Genomic DNA, 14,870 nt, shown 5'->3' on the forward strand with positions numbered 1-14,870 from the left:
TTGGCGACATCCGCCAACCACCTGGTACTCGCAATGGGATCCCACGCCCCATGGTAATCTGGAGCTCCACAAGCCTGGAACTCCTTGAAGGTGAGTGTGCGCGACCCCATCATGGCCGCCACCTCAGCACGGAAGGTGCTCAACCTCTCGTCCATCAGCTCTAAAATACCCCCCTTGATCGAACCGAAGATCACAGGAGTCTGCTCAAGTACGGTGCGAGTAATCTCTGAAGAGAGAAACTCCTTAGTCTGCTCGTCCAAATGCTCGGACCCCGGGCCTAATCCTGATCCCTCCCCGGCACCTGAATTGCCGACTGCTGGTCTAGGGCGTAAAACCACCATTCTGAAAACACATCATGACAAACGTCAGAAACACTGATATATCTCGAGGGATCGCTACTACTACAAGTTTCCTGGTCTCATCTCAGCCTTCCTCGATTCAAGTACGGATCCTCTGCTTTCAGTAGTACGGGCCCATACTACCTTCCACATCTATCCGTACTTTCCTCAAGTATTGCCTCGACTCCACCAAGTCACTTCTACTGCTACTGATCTCTGCTACTCTCATCCTAGGTTTGCCCTAGGGAAATCTCTGACTCCACCCAATCCAGTCCTCAGCTGCTGAAGGCCTCATTGTAATGCCAATTAGCCATCACCTGAATACCATCACATGTGACGAGGCTCAGATAATCCTTCGAGTAAAATACTCGTCCCTACAACGGTTAGACTCAGACAAGAGCTGCGCAATAGGGTCAAATCCATCACTCTGAGATTATTTAACCCTGATCACATGTGACGTGACGTATTCACCTAATGGCTAACTCCCATCACTCCGAGTCCTACAAAGCACAAAGCAAGCAGTATTCGGACACTGGAAACTACTCAAGCACTTCTATCCTCATAACGAGAAATTGTACTAGCATACAATGCTAAGCTCATACTATCAGGCATAACCTAAACAGGCTGTCCTACTGCTGTCTACTCAATACTAGCATGCAATTCTCAATAAGCTGAAACACATATAACAGGCACATAAGGCATCCTCCTAGATCCTTAGTCCTATTCTAGCATACTGTTCTACTGAAACTGGAACTGATAATTATAACATAAACTTATATGGGTAATTTGGGAGTACTTACTTGAGCTCGGCTGATCGCACGCACCACACCCTTTTCCTTTTCTCAAAACTCTTTTCTTTTTAAGTTTCTTTTTCAAAAATTCTTTCGAAAACATTTTTCTTTTGAAAATCTTTCACCATTTACTTAGTTTGAGTCCAGTCATACCCGAAAGTGTGGCTGAATCCCTCAAACCAAGGCTATGATACCAACTTGTAACATCCCAAAAATACAACCCAAAAATTTTCGTTTGAAAACTTTACTAAATCATCACATCAAATATTAAAAGATAAATCCATGGATCATGTGTCTCAAAATGTCATAATAAGTTTCTCAAATCAACTGATATCAAAACATATCAAATTATCTGAATAAAACTCCCAGGATAAACTGAAGCTGTGGTGTGTGCCATGCTATCATCCCGAGCTCTTCCCCTTACTAGCGGAAGTACCTGAAACCAAAAACTGAAACTGTAAGCACAAAGCTTAGTGAGCTCCCCCAAACTACCACATACCATACAATAACATATAAAGCAACTACTGGGCCTTGCCCACTGCATCGGACCGAAGTTCGGAAACTGCATCGGACCGAAGTCCGGAACTAACCAGGGCCTTGCCCTCTGTATCAGACCGAAGTCCGGAAACTGCATCGGACCGAAGTCCGGAACTAACCAAGGCCTTGCCCTCCGCATCAGACCGAAGTTCGGAAACTGCATCGGACCGAAGTCCGGAACTAACCAAGGCCTTGCCCTCTGCATCGGACCGAATTCTGGAACTGACTGAACATAGCATAGCATAATCATAACTACTTGCATAAACACATATACTGCATACTGCATCAGACCGAAGTCCGGAACACATAACACAAAGACATGCTCGAATCACAAAGACATCAAGCACAATGAACTACTGCATCAGACCGAAGCCCGGAACTACTGCTAACTAAATGGGTCGGCATTGTGCCGTAGACCTGTTCCTACTGGAAGGAAACTCACCTCGTAACGCTGGCTGCTGAGGTGCTAAATCTGGAACTGTCTGACTGCTGCTCCGGAACTCCCCGGCTACAAATCCCATAAACACTAAATCAGATACTGATAACTAATCTCAGGGTAAAATGACTATTTTACCCCTAGTCCAAGTCAACTTCCTAGTCAAAGTCAACTTTCCAGTTGACCGGACTTGCCGAGTTGGGCCGCCAACTCGTCGAGTCCCTGTTCTCATATCTAATTCTCTGCCCACTACTACTCGTCGAGTTTAGCATAGGCTCGACTAGTTCCACTTCAATGCTAATAACCAGTCCATCTTCAACTGACTCGCCGAGTTGTATGAACAACTCGTCGAGTCTGTTCTTAAGGCAAGAAGATTGCCTTGGACTCGCCGAGTCAGGGCGCAGACTCGCCGAGTCAGGGCGCAGACTCGCCGAGTCCCTCCATTACTAGATCTACGTCTCAACTCACTGAGTCCAATTCCCACTCACTGATTCCACTCCCAAACTCTCAAAGGGGAAATCTCGGGGACTCGCGACTCGACTCGTCGAGTCTGAAGGACAACTCGCCGAGTCCCAAGCATGCCATTACTATACAGTCGATTTCTCTCAATTCCAATGCATCCAATTCGTAGATCTGGGTTCCTAGGACTGATTTCACACGTAAAGTTTCTAACTTTACGTTCATGCATGCTCAAGATAAGCTAAATGCCCAAAAAGGAGTTAAAAGAGGAGATCTAGGTTTGGAATGGGTGCTTAGCTCAATAAAGGTGGCAACCTTGAGCTTAAGGAGTCCTTAAATGCTTAGATCTGAAACTCATTCGACTTAACTACTCAAAAATCGACCTCAAAGTCTAGAAAAGGCTCAAAAACCACACTAGCAAGCTTTTAAGGAGATCTACATGATGACAAGCCAAGATTCAAGCTTTATCCCTTAATGGAAGTTGGAATGACACAATAAACTCAGATCTTCTTTGCTTCTCTTGAGAACTCCTCTTCTCCCTTCTTCTTCTAACTTCAAAATGCACCAAAATCCTCCACAAAATGAGAAATATCCCAAGAATGCTTAAAGGAGTTCTAGGGTTTAGTAAAGGACGTTCTGAGGGTGATGGAGGCTGGTTTGGGGCGCATAATAACGTTTAAATAGGGTGCAAACCCTTGAAATTAGGGTTTCATCCAGACTGGCAGACTCGCCGAGTCCGAGGATATGGACTCATCGAGTTGCCAACTTAAACCGCGTGCAAATCCCGTCTCTACTCGACGAGTCGGGCTACAGACTCGTCGAGTACCCCTTTAAGAAATGAAAATTACTTTAATTAAATCACATACCAGAAATGGGGCGTTACATCAACCCTCTAACCAAATCTAATATCACAACAATTATGCATCATGAGACTGCACTTTACATTCTACTGGCATATTTATACTTTCTACTCTACTAGTTTACACTTATCCACATAGATACTATTCTATTAGTTCTCTATCCTAACATACATGGACATGTATTGTAATACATAGTATAGTGAGATAACTCACCTGGAAAGTTACTCAGACGATTGATGGCTATCTAGACGATCCTACTAGAAATCCAACTAGCGGGTAACGTGCATAACGAGTATTAACCTATAATAATATTACTTATTAATCCCTATGAAATCTGGTTTTGAAAGCTAAATCTTTCACTAATCCCAATGAACACTGAGAGTTATATCAAATAACGATCGGTTAGGTCGGACAGTTGGGAGGCATGATCATTTTGGCATGTAGCCTTTCTGAAATCCAACAACCAAGCAAACATGGCCATTCTAGACACCTTTGTCGTAAGTAGATCAATCATCATTTTAACTGGAATTACTGATAAATCTTATTTATATATCCATAACAATGGCTATGAAAATAAATATAAGTTACTCTTGCGTAGTAAGTGTAGCCTAACTTACAGAGAGTTTCTGGCGAAAACTCGAAAAGTCGCGGGCATATAGGTATTGACAAGATCTTCAATTCTTATTCCTATTCTTTTTCCTAACGGTCAACTGATCTTAATTTCGGTTTTTGTGGACGTTCTCTATACGCAAGCTCTCAGTTTTGCGATTACCACGACTTTCATCAAGACTATTTATCCTAAATAGGCTTATATCAAAAACTTTGATTTACGTGTTTTTACTATAAGGAGAAAATGGGGTGTTACAATAATTTTTCCAAGGCCAATGCATGTAATCAATACTTTCTAGTATACGACGAAACTTTGATTTACGTGTTTTTTGAACGTTGTTGTACTAAATTTTGGGTGTCATTAGCATTAGGTTTTCACAAATAATGGCTTCAATAAACCTCAATCACATATTGACAAAAGTTTTGTAGACATCCGAATTTAATGCAAGTATTGCAGAACTCCGAAAACTTAGGAATCTAGAGGGAAGAAGGTTATTTAGAGAGAGAAATCCAAGAGTAATGGTGTGAGGAAACGAGTGAGGCATGGGCTGCTACTTATAGGCCATTTTTGGGAGTTGGCGTAACGTAAATGAGAGGTGCAGGTCGTGCACATGGGGGGGTGGTGACACGTGTCACTTTCCTGATGGTCTACGTCTCGCCATCTAGAAGGTTGTGTGTTGTGCAGCGCAAAACGTAGATTTTGTAAATTCCGCAACTTCTTCATACGAGCTTCATTTTCGATGTTCTTTATATACATGCATAGCTATCGACAAGATCTACAACTTTCATTTAGACTTTGTCAGCTAATTCTCACTTTATTTTGAAGTTATATTTTTATAGGCTTAGACTGTTAAAGTCTGTATAAAAACCATAAATCTTTCTTACGATATCCGTTCTCGGATATCTTTAAATCGACATATAGGTATTGACAAGATCTTCAATTCTTATTCCTATTGTTTTTCCTAACGATCAATTGATCTTAATTTCGGTTTTTGTGGACGTTCTCTATACGCAAGCTCTCAGTTTTGCGATTACCACGACTTTCATCAAGACTATTTATCCTAAATAGGCTTCTATCAAAAACTTTGATTTACGTGTTTTTACTATAAGGAGAAAATGGGGTGTTACAATAATTTTTCCAAGGCCAATGCATGTAATCAATACTTTCTAGTATACCACGAAACTTTGATTTACGTGTTTTTTGAACGTTGTTGTACTAAATTTTGGGTGTCATTAGCATTAGGTTTTCACAAATAATGGCTTGAATAAACCTCAATCACACATTGACAAAAGTTTTGTAGACATTCGATTGACGTTGATTCACTAATTCGTATGTCATCATCAAAGAGGTCACCAATTGTGCCATATGCCAACTGGCGTATGGTAGTAGTGCATATTTGTAAAATAAAATACAAATTAAAGTCAAATGAAATTGAAATTAGAGGCATATGAAATTGAAATTAAAGTAAAATGAAATTCAAATTAAAGTCAAATGAAATTCAAATTAAAGGCAACTACATATAAGATTCTCACCTCTACAAATGAGGGTGACCTATTATATTATCATCCACACCTACCAACCATCTGATACGTGAATCATGAATCAAAATTACTATACACAGTTGTTATCTTCATATGAACCAAAAATTCAAACAATCATCCACAACACCCATACCCAAATCCAAACAATCATCCACAAAATCCATACTCAAATCCAAAACAATCATCCACAAAATCCATACCCAAATCCAAACAATCAAGATAACATTGAAAAAAAATTATTACAAATTTCCTCATGTAATCCATGAAAACCTCATTCATTAAAGCCTGAAATGAGGTTGTAGCATTAGTGAAACCACAATATTAACTTGTAATGGCCCTAGCGAGTTCGAAATGCAACATTGTGTATATCATCTTCAAACACCGAAATCTGATGGTAACCACTTCTCAAATCATGCTTCGAAAACTCCTACTACCATGTAAATCATCAAGAAATTCCTCAGGATGGGGAATTTCTCTTTAATGGTGATGGAATTGAGTGCTCTATAATCCACACAAAATCTCCAGGTATTGTCCCTTTTTTCACCAGCAACACTGGAGAGGCATAAGAACTGACACTTTCCCTGATAATACCACTTATCAACATCTCCTTGACATATGTTTCTATCTCTTTTGGATGTGGGGTATCTGTAGGGCCTTACATTCACAGGCTCACTACCATGTTTTAAGGTAATGTGGTGGTCAGGATTCCTCTTAGGAGGAAAAGGTCAGGCTAGTCTCTAAAGGATTTAGATTTACTTAAAGAAAAGACTTGATCCAAGGAACTATACAAGAATGGTGGGAGGCCTAAACTCTTTCATGTTGACCCGACCTGACATGACGTTTTCTATGAATCAAGTCTTTTTGTTTATGTATGCTCCTCGACAAGCACATCTACAAGCTGTCAAAAGAAGACTCCATGAACAAAACAAATAGGATTGATTATGTATCACAATTTCATCATTACATCGAAGGCTTTTTTTGTAAATATATTTATAAGATAGTTTGGTATCCAAACTGTATGAATGATTGTGATCCTCATTATATAGTGTACATAATTCGTGTTAGGATCTACCAAAGAGGGTGGGTATAAGGAATCTAATAAAAAAGTTTCCATTTCTATCGACCATAAAATCAATCATAAAAGAAAAAGCAGTCATGAATAATTTTATTCTCTGAACAAGCAGGTTTGGTTTTTTTTTTTAAACACCCGAATTCTCTTGTTTGTTGGCTATAATACCATGAAAGGAAATAGAGAAAAGACCTACAAGATAATAACCATTTTAAAGAGACAAACTCCAGTGAACCACTTTCCTCTTCTCTTATTTTCTTCATTCCATTCATTCCCCGTTGAAAGAAGTAAAAAAATCTAACACTCTAGTCTACTTGAAGACTTTCGATCCTCATGATATTTAAAAGAGCTTTCAACACGGAATGGAGACTCCATAACGTACAAAAAGAATAACCGCTCTAAGAATATCATCCTAATTCAGGTCTTGTTCCATACTTAAACGGATAACTCAAAGCCATACCTTGACCAGAAAAACCTCAATGACATTATCGTCTATAGTCACTCACTGGAGGTTTGGAACCCTGAGTACACTGTTCCGGGTGTAGCATTAAAAGAGTTTGTACATGAAAGGGTACTCAAACTAAAGTGTTATTTCTTGGCCAATCATCCACAGTATCCGTCCCCAAATCCAAACAATCATCCACAACATTCATACTCGATATCTCCACACCGTCCCTACTAAAATACATATATATTCTACATGTCCGGATCCTCCCCATATTCCAAAAAATAAGCCAACACCAACAAAAACTCCACCAACAAACAAAAAAAACCTAATTGAGTAAAGAAAAAGAAATGTTGTTGGCAAAAGCTTGACTACAAATTTCCAAGGAAAACATTATTAGAAGTCAACAACGTGATAAAGAGTTCTGGCGACGAATTACTACGTACCACGAAAGTAACAACACGTCGAACTTTGCAATAACTCAAGCCAACCTCAAGACGCATTGTTATTACAATAACCTAGTTGCAATTGCATTTAATCAAATGTATATAGTGTTGAAAAGTCTGCACCTCAGTGGATGCTATGAGGATGATTTCAAAAGTGTAGTTTTTGATCATTATCATGCAAGATATGATGCAAATTTTAGGCACGAACAAATTTAGAATATCCTTAAAAATTAATCCAAATGGAAAGGTTGAAGCACTGCATTTGGGGCGTTTATGTCTTCATCAAATACAAAATCATTCATTAACTTGGATAATGATGAAGTTACAACTCGTCTGATTGGTGGAATGCAACAAAAAAAGCGGCAAAAGGAAAAGCTACCAATTCCACTTCGTCATCGGGTGATAGGCTCGATGAAATACTTCAAAAACATATAGAAGAAAATAAATAGTTTCAAACATTGCCAAAAATCTTTGGATATGAAGAATGCATTGAAAGAAAAAAAAAATGAAAATTAAAGAAGAAAATGTAAAGAATGAAAATTTTTTAATCCTTTTCATGGATCTCAGTATAATGTCGGAAGATGGACGTGAAATTTGAAGAAACCGTGGCGACGAGATTAAAATAAAATACAATATGTAGTAAAATTTGTATTTTAGATGTATTTTTTATTTAATGTATTATTTGTAACTTTTAATTTATAACTTGTAATCTTTAATTAATAATTTATATATTTTAATTTTAATTTCTAATTAATATAATATTCTAGTTTTATTTATAAAAAAATGATATAATAAAATGTTGATGTGTCAATTCATATTTTTAAAAGTTTGATGGAGCCTAGAGTTTAACAAAATGTTCACGTGTGAGAGTTTACTTACAAATATGGTGGATTGGAGAGACGACGATGTTGTTGGTTGGGATGTAGTTTTGAGAACGAGGGACCGAGACACAAAAGTTAGCAACACTGATGCTAGAGGATTAACTAGAGGATTAACTGTAGCTCTACGAAGAGAGACAAATATTTGCTTTCAGTTCCGGTGGTGGAACTAGCTAGGAGCAAGGAGTAGCACGTGTTACCTCTTAAAATGATCCAAGAAATGTTAATTTTTTTTTTGTTGTTGATGCTACTGCGAGATTGTTGCACGAATGTTCGAGGTGCTAGTCCTTACATGTTATCGGGGAAGATGAAGAATCTTACGGGAGTAGTCGATGGGGTGTTTAATTTCCTTATCAAAGCAATTTCTAGGGTTCGGTTTAGGGGATTAGGGCTACTATTTGAAAGTATGATGAACTATTTTGGATTTGCTTCCACATAATTTTCCCTTCATTGGGGTTTGTTACTTGGTTTCACTGTCTCACTTATCTATCGTGAAATTCGTTTTTCATTAATCTTTGTGAATCAAGTTGTGCCGATGAGTTTCTAATTACTTCAGTAATTAATCTAAGTAAATCTTTAATTAATTTCTATAATAATTTGCAAATTAAAGAATATGGTGACTGATTTTAGTTCCATTTTTGTTTTCTCCAGGAATATTTACATGGCTCTTTGTCATTCTGGCACTTGTATGCCATCACTACATTCTTTAATCTAAAAAAATGATTGCTCACAAAATGCATCAATCAAACCCTCTTGGGTTGGAGGGAGTGGCCCTCGCCAGAAGCTCGCCACTCTCGCTATGACCACTCGCATCATAGTCGCTGCTTACCTCGCCAAATGTGGCTCGCCAGACTTCTAGCGACAGGAAAAAGAAAGAGAAATGGAAGAGAAAGGTTGTGATTGGCTTATTTCTTATTTTATATTATTTTTTTGAAACTAAAATAAAACAACATTTTAAATGCTACCACTCCCTATCTTTTACAACTTAGATGTTATCACACTCTTCTTCCTATGTAGCTTAAAAAAACTTACGTGTTACCACTCCCCTTAGCCTTGGAAAACTCATTTTTCTTACTTACCTCCCTTTGAACCAGGAAATAAATGGAAAAAAAAAAACAAAAACAAGAACAGGCGGAAAAAAGTTGTATAAAGCTAAAATCTTTACATAAACAAAGCTCATGAAGTGTACCATTATCTGTTTGTTGCCTTAAAACAATTCAAATTCAATTTCGATCACCTATTTGGAGGAATCTTGTTTTTTTTAAGAAACCCAAAGGAAGGTGGTAGAATTGAATTAATTAGCAGTCTAGTTTTGTGTTTATGTTTGTTAGTTACGATTAATATTTCAGTTTTTGTTTGGATTTTGATTAGAACTGGTTTAATTTTGAATGGAATTGAAGTCTGGAACTCCTTTTCTTTACGTCTTGGACTCTTGGTTAGCATTTACTCAACTTTTTGAAGATGCTTGTGAATATTGGCGTTTAAGATTTTAAAAAATCTTAAATAATTTTATATTTTTGGTGTTTCTGGAGCTTGGTTGAAAGGTTTATTTGAGAAGTAAATATTTGTATTTGTATGCACAATCAATCTGATTTTCTGTGTTTCTATCAATATGATTTTAATGTTTATATCAATCTAATTTTGGGTGTCAATGTGTCTTAAAGGGTTTTCTATAAGTACACCTCTTCATTTTCCAATTCCACCCCTTTGATTTGATTTTTTGTTTTTTGTTGTTTTTTTTTTGTTTTTTTCCTATTTTGTTTTTTTGTTGTTTTTAATTATTTTTTAATTATTATTATTATTATATATATATATATATATATATATATATATATTAAAGTTGTGGAAGAAAGGAATAGTAAACTTGGGATACTTTGTCCAAGTTTGGTCCCTTGATTTACATATCCGGTCCCTGTACTTCTTTAATTAATTTATTCATGTCTTTTTGTTTGTGTTCCATTCAACTTCCCATTTTTTTGGCAGAATTGGTCCCTGTATTATTGTTGGAAGTTAGGAATACTAAATTTGGATGTTTTTTTTGGCAATTTTGGTCATTATTCTTTACCCATTTTGACACTTTTGATCCTTGCAATCAATATTTTTACACTTTTTTTGAACCTTTTAATATTTAAAGTTTGGCCACAAAACTTTAACGGTTTGACAACTTTGATCCATTTTCTAAAAAGTTGCTAATTCCTACCCCTTTAATTCTTTAGCCATTTTCACACTTCTGGTCCTTGCAGTCAAAACTTTTACATTTTTTGTCAGGGGCAAAGCCCGGACTTTTCATCCTTGCACTTTCTATGTCTGTCATATTTATCAATTCGGAAACAACATTGAAAGCTTCTGGCCCCCGCGTAGCGGGGGTAACCTTTCTAGTTATTATTATTATTATTATTATTATTATTATTATTATTATTATATTTTGATTATTATTATTATTATTATTATTATTATTATTATTATTATTATTATAAATTTCGCACAAAATTTTAACATTCGGAAGACATTATAAATTCAAACGGCTATATAAAATCGGTTTTTAAATATTTTTTTTATATTTTTTAATTACGGACAAAAAAATCGTTCGAATTTTATAATGTCGTGCGAATTTATAATGTTTACCGAATTTTAAAATGTCATCCGAATTTAATAGTAATAATATTAAAATATAAAATAAAAGGAAAAAAAATCAAAAAGAAAAAGAAAAAAAAAGAAAAAAAAAAAGAAAAAAATAATGTCAAATCACATATTGGTTAAGGGGTACTTATAACACAACCCAATATCAATTTGTAGCTTGTGTTAAGTTTGCTGACATAGAAGCGATCGTTGTTAAGAGACACAAAGACACATACTAGTGGTTGTTGGTCGAAGACACATAAGTCATCTGGGGTTTCTAACGTGGACGCTGACAATGTTTTGTGTTATCCAGTGAGCAAATTCTTTTCTGGCAGAGAAAGAGATTAATGATTTGTAATCTAGGTTTTGTATTTCTCAAAGATGGAGATCGAAATTGGATATTAGATTAGTTTATTTGCTTTTTTATAGAAATTTTGTTTTCTAAAATTTAGTAACCTAATTTTATTTGAATTGTTACTGATTTTGTTCCGCAATCGTATGGTTTTGTTAGATATTTATTTAATTGCATAGTTGCGTAATTTATCAAATAAAACTGAGTTGCTTGTTATTTGGAGTGAGTGCTTAACAAATAACTTTTTACATTACATATATAAATACATATATTCACGTGGGGGGCAAGGAGACATAACATAAAAAAAAATAAAAAAATAAAAAAAACGATGTCGTATATGAAAAATAGGGTATACAATGGCACACCTCGGCCTCTTGATGCACACAAATTCATATCCAATATTTATTATATTTACTTATTCTTTTCAAATAGACAAATATCGTCTCATATACATTTTTTTAAATATTAACAATTTAACCTCAAAATCCTTCTAGATTTCAAATAGGACTTTCCTTTTCGTGGTTGTTGTTGACATATCCCTAACCAATACCATTCCCTATATATACAAATCATAACACAACCATTTTTCAAAACACCATTGACCTTCAAAATCCTTCTAGATATTCATCTGAGATTTTTCTTCACAAGAATTTATAGACAAAAAATGCCAGGTTTAAAGATTGATTTGTTGGTGATTATGGCGCTCATGCTTGCATCTGTGCAGTTTCAAGGCACGGCGGCTCAAACTACCCATGTGGTCGGCAACGCCTTGGGCTGGAATATTCCTCCCAACGGACCTTCTGCTTACACCACCTGGGCATCAACTCAGACATTCAGAGTCAGCGATGTTCTTCTCTTTAACTTCATCACTGGATTCCATAATGTTGCTGAAGTCTCGCAGGCGGCTTACGGCCCATGCACCACCGCCAACCCCATCTCCATCTTCACCACCGGCCCTGCTAGAGTCACCTTGAACGCACCTGGAACTCACTATTACATCTGCACAGTTGGAACTCATTGCCAAATTGGTCAGAAACTAACCATCAACGCCTCCGCCATGTCTGCCACCCCTCCACCAACACCAACACCAACACCCGCCTCTCCCGCACCGGTTTCTCCACCCACAGATAGCACCATTCTACAACCGCCATCATCAAGTTTTGCTCCATCTTTCACCGCTGTCGTACCCTTCAGTTTCTTGGCGATTGCTATAGCTTTCTTTTATTAGATCCAGTGTTTAGTTACTTTGAGATGTGCATACGTAACTCGTTTTGATTAGAATTTTCTCTTTTTGATTCTATTCATATTTCGTCTACTTATAGAGATTGATATTGCTTTATACTGTTTATATGAGTATTTCCATTATATTCCGCTTTTTTTGAAAAGATTGATATTGCTTTATACTGTTGATATGAGTATTTCCATTAGTACGTCATAATTGGATATGGTGATAACATACTAAACCATTCATCTTTACGTGATTAAAGATCCTTCAGGAGTGATGTTGTAATTTTTATGCAAATAAAGGGCTGATCATGTGTTTTACTTAGGTAGAAATCGATCCTAAAACTCCTCCCAAACAAATAACTAAAAATCATCTGCTTTTCATGTCAAACAAATTTGGAAACTAAAACTTCTTTCTTGTTCCCATCATAAATACTAACCCTTCTGAAATTAAGGGATCCATCAAACTAATATGGCAGGTTTTGAGCTGAATCAAGCGGTGGTTATGATTGTCATGGTGGCATACATGCAGTTTCATACCACGGTGGCTAAGAATACCCATATGGTCGGTGGTCCAGTGGGCTGGACTATTCCTGCGTCAGGATCCCATATCTACTCTAGTTGGGCTGCTACCAAGACCTTTAACGTCGGAGATGATCTAGTCTTTAACTTCACCACCGGAAAACATACGGTTGCAGAAGTACCACTGCAGGGATACGACCAATGCAACACCACCGACCGCACACGCATTTACAAGACCGGGCCCGCCACCATCACCTTGACAAAAGCTGGCACCCGCCATTACATATGCACTATTCATTGCAAAATGGGCCAGAAGTTAAGTGTCAATGTGAAATAGGAATATATAGTTAGGATTTATGTATAAAATAAAATGGTATAGGCTAAGTATCATAATTCTTAAAAGATGTGGCTCGTTAAATAAATGTATCGATCTTTATTCAATGAAAAAATTGTGTTATTTCAAACTAGATGCAATATTTTTTTTTTTAAGAAATTTTCGCAATAAAATCTTTTATTTTATGCATCAAACTATTGCACGATAGTAATTAATTTTCTAATTAAGAGACAATATTATGATATATATTTAGTTAAGGTTCAAACGACTTTGTTGAACTACATGGCTACATATGTTATAGCTAGATATTTCAAAAACACAATTTTTTCATTTACCGTAATATTTGATTCATTACGTTATGTATTTATAACATCCTTAAATTTCTATAATAGTTCTACTAAAATATCACAAGTTACCACTGTCTTGTCGAGTGGAAATTACCATCGACTATAACGTTGATAGTTGCCATTTTCAAGATGGAACAAAAGCAATATAACTAGGAGGATGAAAATCAAAATTTAATGCAAAACTAAATAGACAAATAATTATTTTAACAAAAGTAACCAACAATTATCACATAACAATCTAACTTAATAAATAAAATCACGCTATACGTCTTTTTCTCCTTCATTTTGACATATTTCATTTTATGGATTTTATAATTTTTATTTTCCACTTGTCATTTCTAGGGATTTTTATTTTCTTAAAATAAAATTCCATAAAAATCTAACGGGTTTTCTAAAAAAAAAGAATCATTCTATTAATTTGATAATAAAGTCCACTACAAGAAAAACGTGTATTACCGGCGACAATTTTATTTGTCGTCGCTAATGGTGGAGTCGCCGCTAATGGCGTCGCCGGTAAAGGTGGTACACAACGATCCGCATTGTCCCCCAAGAACTAACTCCATCCATTTATCATATCACCCAATCGAATGGTTGTTAATCCATTCTGTCTTAGTTACCATTACTGATGACACAAATAGCGGCGATTGTGTCGCCGCTAATGCTCGAAAATAATAACAGCGAATAAATTCCCTCCAAATACCCCAAAATGTCGCCGGTAAATCCTTGTGTCGCCGCTACTTCTCTCCTTCTACATTAGGCGCATTCCTTCTTTCATTCCAAATCACAACAAAACCTCGATTGAACTCATCCTCCATCGATTTCGACTTCCAAACCCACAATTGAAGCTCCAGCCACCCTCTATTGAAGCTTCGGCTACACATAACCACTGTCGACCATAATTTGCCGGTGATGAAGCTTATACCGATGACGCCTTTCGTTTTTTCGGCGACGATATGTTCCCTCTTCCCTCCTTTCTCTTTGTCTTTCTCTTCTGACCAGAATTCTAGACCTAATTGTTTTTTTGTTGATTTTTGTTGTCTTAAGTTACACCATCACTACCAC

The 14,870-nt window shown here is 36.5% G+C and overlaps 1 pseudogene; it reads left to right on the plus strand.

Moving 5' to 3' along the window:
• Nucleotides 1-12,045: 12,045 nt before the first annotated feature.
• Nucleotides 12,046-12,609, plus strand: LOC145112885 (umecyanin pseudogene; annotated as a pseudogene).
• Nucleotides 12,610-14,870: the final 2,261 nt, after the last annotated feature.

This window comes from Lactuca virosa, chromosome 5, assembly GCF_052849685.1.
Source record: "Lactuca virosa cultivar CGN04683 chromosome 5, Lactuca_virosa_CGN04683_v6, whole genome shotgun sequence".
Classification (NCBI taxonomy): domain Eukaryota; kingdom Viridiplantae; phylum Streptophyta; class Magnoliopsida; order Asterales; family Asteraceae; genus Lactuca; species Lactuca virosa.